Source organism: Poecilia latipinna, unplaced genomic scaffold, assembly GCF_001443285.1.
Source record: "Poecilia latipinna isolate Pla-1442-1.1 unplaced genomic scaffold, P_latipinna-1.0 Scaffold1392, whole genome shotgun sequence".
Taxonomy (NCBI): Eukaryota; Metazoa; Chordata; class Actinopteri; order Cyprinodontiformes; family Poeciliidae; genus Poecilia; species Poecilia latipinna.
In genome coordinates this window covers 118,774-124,546 of record NW_015114008.1, presented here as the reverse complement: position 1 = coordinate 124,546, position 5,773 = coordinate 118,774, and the positions used below count along the sequence as shown (strand labels likewise).

Sequence of the window (5,773 nt, the reverse complement as noted above, 5' to 3'; positions counted from 1 at the left end):
AGAGAGAAGTTTATAAGAAAAGCACTCTCTCATATAATCAAAAAGAGAGAGAGATATATATATATATATATATATATATATATATATATATATATATATATATATATATCTGAGAAAAGCAGGCTTTGATTTGTGAGCTTATACGAACCTCTTACCAGAAATGTTCATCCAAGTGAGGGATAATACCCATGTGATATATTTTTACGGAGGATGTGCAGATTGTAGCTTTAAAAGTAAGCTACAGGATATAAAAATAATCTGCCGTACTTTTTTTAATGTCTCAGTTTATATTCGTACTTTATTACCCGTGCACTTCAGGAAAACCTGCAAGTATTTCAGCCGCTCTCCTGTCCTCCAGCATAAACTCACTTGCAATTAGGACAGCTAATATATTATGCAAATGTTGACTGGCTTAATTGAGACATGTTAATCATGTTTTAAGAGGCTAATTACAGCCCTGTATATCTGAGGTGGGAGTAGTAATTAGCCATGATAACAGATCTGGCTGTAGAGTGGTCATATTCAGTGTTGCGATGTATAACTACAGAGTACCTGTGCGCTCATTTACAAACACCTGAGCATTACTTTTTATTTATTTATTTAATTATTTTTATTTTGCTACATTAGAAAATGTCTAAACAATGCCTTATTACTGGGCTTCTTTTTATTACTGCGTATTGTGTTCACAAGAATGAGATGAGGTGAGACATTAGCAATATTTATTTTTTTAGGAAAAATAAAGTCAGGATTCTGTGACGTTGCTTAGATTTTTATCACGATATGTTGCAGTATTAATTGCGACGGTGATAAAACGTGACAATAAAAGGTATTTTAAAAATTCATCTGTCTGTTGGGCTGTTAAGCTGTCACTATATGCAGTCAAAGCCTCAAGTGAACAATTACCACTATAAAAATACAATGTGCCCATTATTAAAAAGGGTGCATCGCGACAACAGTTGCATTCATTAGTGTAACTTGGGTGCTAAACAGTCCACATTATTTGCATTCAGTCCTCTTTTGAAGCATAATCACATTTATTGTTGATTAAATCAACAGTAGAAAAATAGTCCAGACAGTAAAATAACAATTCTAACCATCGTTTTGATCACAATAGTTATTTTCCATAATGATACAATTGCCTGCCTCTACTAAGAAGCAGAGGAAAGTTTTCATACACCTGTATAAAGAATCTGTAGTTTGTGTAGAATAATATTATCTTTGTAAGTTTAATTGTATACAGTTAAAATTTGGACAATTTTAACTGTATACAGTTAAAATACTGTAAATTTAGTCCAAAAATTTGGACTAAATTTTTGGACTAAATTTAGTCCAAAATTTAATCCAAATTTTGGACTGAATTTGGAATATTTAGTCCAAAATCTAAATATTTTAGATTTTGGACTAAATGTGATGTGAGTATATTCAAAACAGCTGCCGTCCTAACCCTCGTTACAGACTAACATTTAACCAGACGCAGTATTTTCACCGTGCTTATATTATGTTCATTTCATCAACAGGTCAGACAAAGATCTGCTTCTATTCTTCCTTCAAAATAAAGGTCTTAAATATAGTATTGATATCCATAAAATAAATAGTTACAAAACGCATCTGTTTAAATATGCCCCAATTTTTTTTTATATTTATATTTTGACTGCATTTGTCTGTCTGGTCATCTGATCCAGCAGTGTTGATTGCTCTGACCATTGGGCTCTTATCCTGCGCACGACCCTGTTCTTAGTTTTCTGGCATCTGATCATATTTGGATCCATTACACTAAAAATGCCCTCCCACTTATCGAAAATAAAATCGCTTTAGAGAGGAAATTTGCTCCATGGCTGGAGTGGAGTTTCTTTTTTATCGGATGTTTATCTCTGGAGCAGCTTTTAGTGTCTACACAACAGCCCCGGTGACATTATTGCCAATTCAATTGCCGTGGTTATTGTTTTTTTTCGTTATTGGTGCTGTTTGGATTTGATTAGATTTTGCACAATCTTGTGGAATTGCGCCTCACAGTTTGACCAGTCAAAGCATACATTCTCATGTCGTTTGAGTTGAAACCTCTGCTGTTGGTCAGTGTGAGGTTGTAATTTTATAATGATCTTGAACAAATTTACAGCTTTATTTCTACTGGTCTTAAAGTAACGTAGCATATATATTGACTATTACAGTTACAGTGTTATCTGTAATATTCCTTTATTGTTATTTTTTGTTATCTATTTCCACAATTTACAGCAATGTAAATATGCAGAAATGAGAAAAGCAGGTCCTTCTCAATATATTGTCTTAAAATATAGAATATTTGCACATTTTTGTAGTTTTTAATTAAAAGTTCTTATTGCCACTCTGCTCTTTTTGGAACTGTAGTTCCAAAAAAATTATTGTGATCTCATATCAGCTAGTTAATTAGTCAAGCTATCTGCTCAGGCAGAAGATCAGTCAGCTGCTTAAGTGACAAGTTACTTGCAGCTCGCCTGCAAGTGTTTTAAAACACGGTTTTCTCATTTAGAGTTATAGGTGGCACTCCTTTGGTTTCCATGCAATAACTGCATATTTTATAGACAAATATTTAACTGTTTGGTAAGTAAAGGATAACCAAAGTAACCTAATTTCAGCCAGCTGAACAGTAGAGTGCAGCAAGAAGCAGCAGAGGGCCTCTACAGCATTACTGAAAGAACCATACAGCAAGAAAAACTCCTGTAATTTCTCTGGCATCTTATTAAAAAGACTTTAAACTGTAGGAACCTAATCATGTATAATTATAGCAGCTTTCAAACCACAACCTTTTAATTTTTGTTATTCCTACCTCTCAAAGCATCCCAACTATAGTTTTAAAATGTATCACTTTAACACGAGAGTTCAGGGGTGGTCTGTTAGTTTTCATAACATTTTTGAACTTGAAATATTCCTCTGTCTCATAAGCAAGGGGAAAATGGTGTAATTATCCAGTGCACAGCAACAGGTAGGGGAGGGGCAATGTGGCATGGTCCATCTAGCCAAAGAAAATGCTGATTGCTCATGTGCTATTTATGGCATTTCAGACAAAAAAAAAAAAAAAAACTTTAGGTATAGTATGATGAATATGAAACAATATTTTTTTCTAAAAACTTGGTACACCTTGATAATAAAAAAGTCTAATATGTAGGTTATTATTTATTGAAAAATGTATAATTAAAATTGTGTGTTAAATGCTACCTGTGGTGTCAGACAAAAAAAAAAAATGCATATGCATTTATGAACGCTTGCGTAATTTGATGGAGGTGGGCTGTCTGGCTCATCGCCACTAAGATGTAAGTGGCGTGTTGGCAGCACGGTGGGGTTGTACAAAAGCCCTCGCCCCCCCCCCCATGCCCCACCACCACTCCCCGACTTCGATGAACAGTCAAACATAAGACGGCGAGCACTCTTCCCTGGCTGACTTAGTAAAAATGACACAAATTAATACATGCTGCTTAAACAGGACCAAGATTAATGGTTGCCTTTCGCAGTGGCTTAGATCCTCTGTCAGTCGCTGCTCGCTGCCCAGATGGAATCAACACCAATCAATGAGGCTGCCGACTCTCGCTGGATATCTGCTCACGATGTTGAGGGGTATACGGAGATGTACGCATTTACATATGCTTTGAACACACAGTTACTTATGCCACGCAAAATAAAAATGATTTAGGGGAAAAAAAAAAAAACAGAATCACAAACTTCCTCCTGGTATTTCTTCTTCTCTCGTCAGGTTTCCTCTGTATAAACCGCACTGCATATCGTGTATTACATCCCATATAGTCGGATGTTCAATCAGGTGCCACAGAGTCAGATGGGAAAGAGCAGCAAGGCTGATGGCTCAGTCGTGATTGGATGTTTCAATTACTGATAGTAATGCCATGGTGTAGTGAGTCATGCAGTGCAGATAGCACCATTTATTTTAATCAGGACAGGGGAGAGATGGGTGTGGATATGTCTCCCTCATTTCAGAGGGAGTTTCACATTTAGATGCAAGGGAGTGCATTCCCCCTCTTCTCCAAACACACACACACACACACACACTCTCTCTCTCTCTCTCTCTCTCTCTCTCTCTCTCACACACACACATTTTTTTAGATGCATGCACAGTCACACACATACACAAGCTCAGGTGGATTGAGAACGGAGGATAGGTTGCCTTGGGTAACGCGTAGCGACAAGGTACTCTCTCGGCGAGCTATTCTAATTTATGTTAATAAACCTTGCAGTTGCTGTGAGAGACAAAGGGGCCAGAGATGAGCCTCGGTAACCTCGGTACTTGCACTGGAAGGAAAAACACAGGCAAGAAAAAAAAAACAAAAAACTGTGAGGAGATAGTGAACTGTAGAGAAAGACTCTTCTCACTGAGGCACAGAACGATGATAAATTTAGCCTCACAAAGAGTTATTTTGTGGCTGCAGAATCAAACAGTCTCATGCTTGCAATTTTCAAGTTTGGTGTGCGGTGTTTACTATTTCTGTGTCAGAGTCTGTGTTGGAAGGGGCAGGGATTGGCAGGCGGGTTGTCTCCTGGGATCGTTGCTGCTAATTCCGTGGGGCTCCTAAGAGACACTGGATGCTGCAGCTTTGGATCACTTCCCAGGGCAGATGCGACACCACAGGTAGCATTTAGCACAGTGGGGCAAAAGCATGAATGTTAACAGAGGTCAGGGTATGGTCTGACGGCCTGCAGCGCTAAGACCCTCTTGGCGAGCTTGATAAGAGCCCTGAAATTACCTCGAAAAACGGCTTGATCGTTTTTTTTTTTGAGGGGGGGGGAGTTTTGCTTTTTCATATCATTATGTTGCTTCTTAAAGTCATTAAATTGCCATCAATCTGAAAGCTTAATGAATATGATCTTGTTTTTACGTTGTTTAGCTTTTGAATCCAAAGTGGGGTTATTTTGTTGTTTTTTTTTTTCCTGCAATGCAAACCATCACCCCGGTAACACCAACAAGGATTGATAACACAACAACTCCTTCCGCTTCTGTAATATATCCATATCCCCAACCCGAAGAGTGAAAGCTGTGGATTTCCTCTGTGCCTGCTGTCTGCCAGCTTGCCTTTGGCGATGTTAGTTCTGGACAGTTAACTCCCACTGAAATTATGTTAATTGCTGTCATTTTCTTTTTTCTACTTGAGCATAATCAGCAAATTATATACTTCTGTTCATTTATTACAGAGCCACTCCTAACGGGGATTTTACCCTTCAAAGATCAAAAGTTAGGAGGGGAGGTGGCTTGCTCTTATGTTTGTGTACTCATTTGTCATATTATGTATCAGCTGGCTAGTACAAGAACTGTAATGTGCCATGAATAGTTTGGTGTAGTCAAATTACATGAGGTTATATCCAAAGATTTTAATTGGTTGCACTCCTCAGAAATATTCAGTAAAGATGGAAAGAAAAATGCCAGATTTTAATTTATGCTGTGAGCTGTATTTGCCTGGTAAATTTACGTGGTAGATTTAGGTATTTTGCTTTCTAAAAGCTCACTCGATGTTGTACTGCATGTGTGCCCTGATGTGCTATTCAATTGTTCTTGTCTCCAATTCAGATCAGGATCATTTAAAATGAGGTATTTGACTATCAGATGTTCAGATCCATTTTTTTTTTTTAACTTATTTGTTAAAACTATCACTACGTTGACAGTGCACCCAGTGCTAATAAACAATCAAAGCCAGGAGGAGATTGTTAGCAATGTCATTTATACTTGTGTACATGCCCCACTACAGCTAGGCAAGTTGTTTCTCTGCCATTAAAATATTGAGGTTGACTGACAGTG

At 37.4% G+C, this 5,773-nt stretch overlaps 1 protein-coding gene across 3 annotated transcripts in view; it reads left to right on the top strand.

The window, feature by feature from the left end:
- The window catches only part of LOC106962266 (pre-B-cell leukemia transcription factor 1), an 85,577-nt gene that overhangs the window by 10,125 nt on the left and 69,679 nt on the right, over window positions 1-5,773 (top strand). The gene's annotated exons all lie outside the window — the stretch shown is intronic.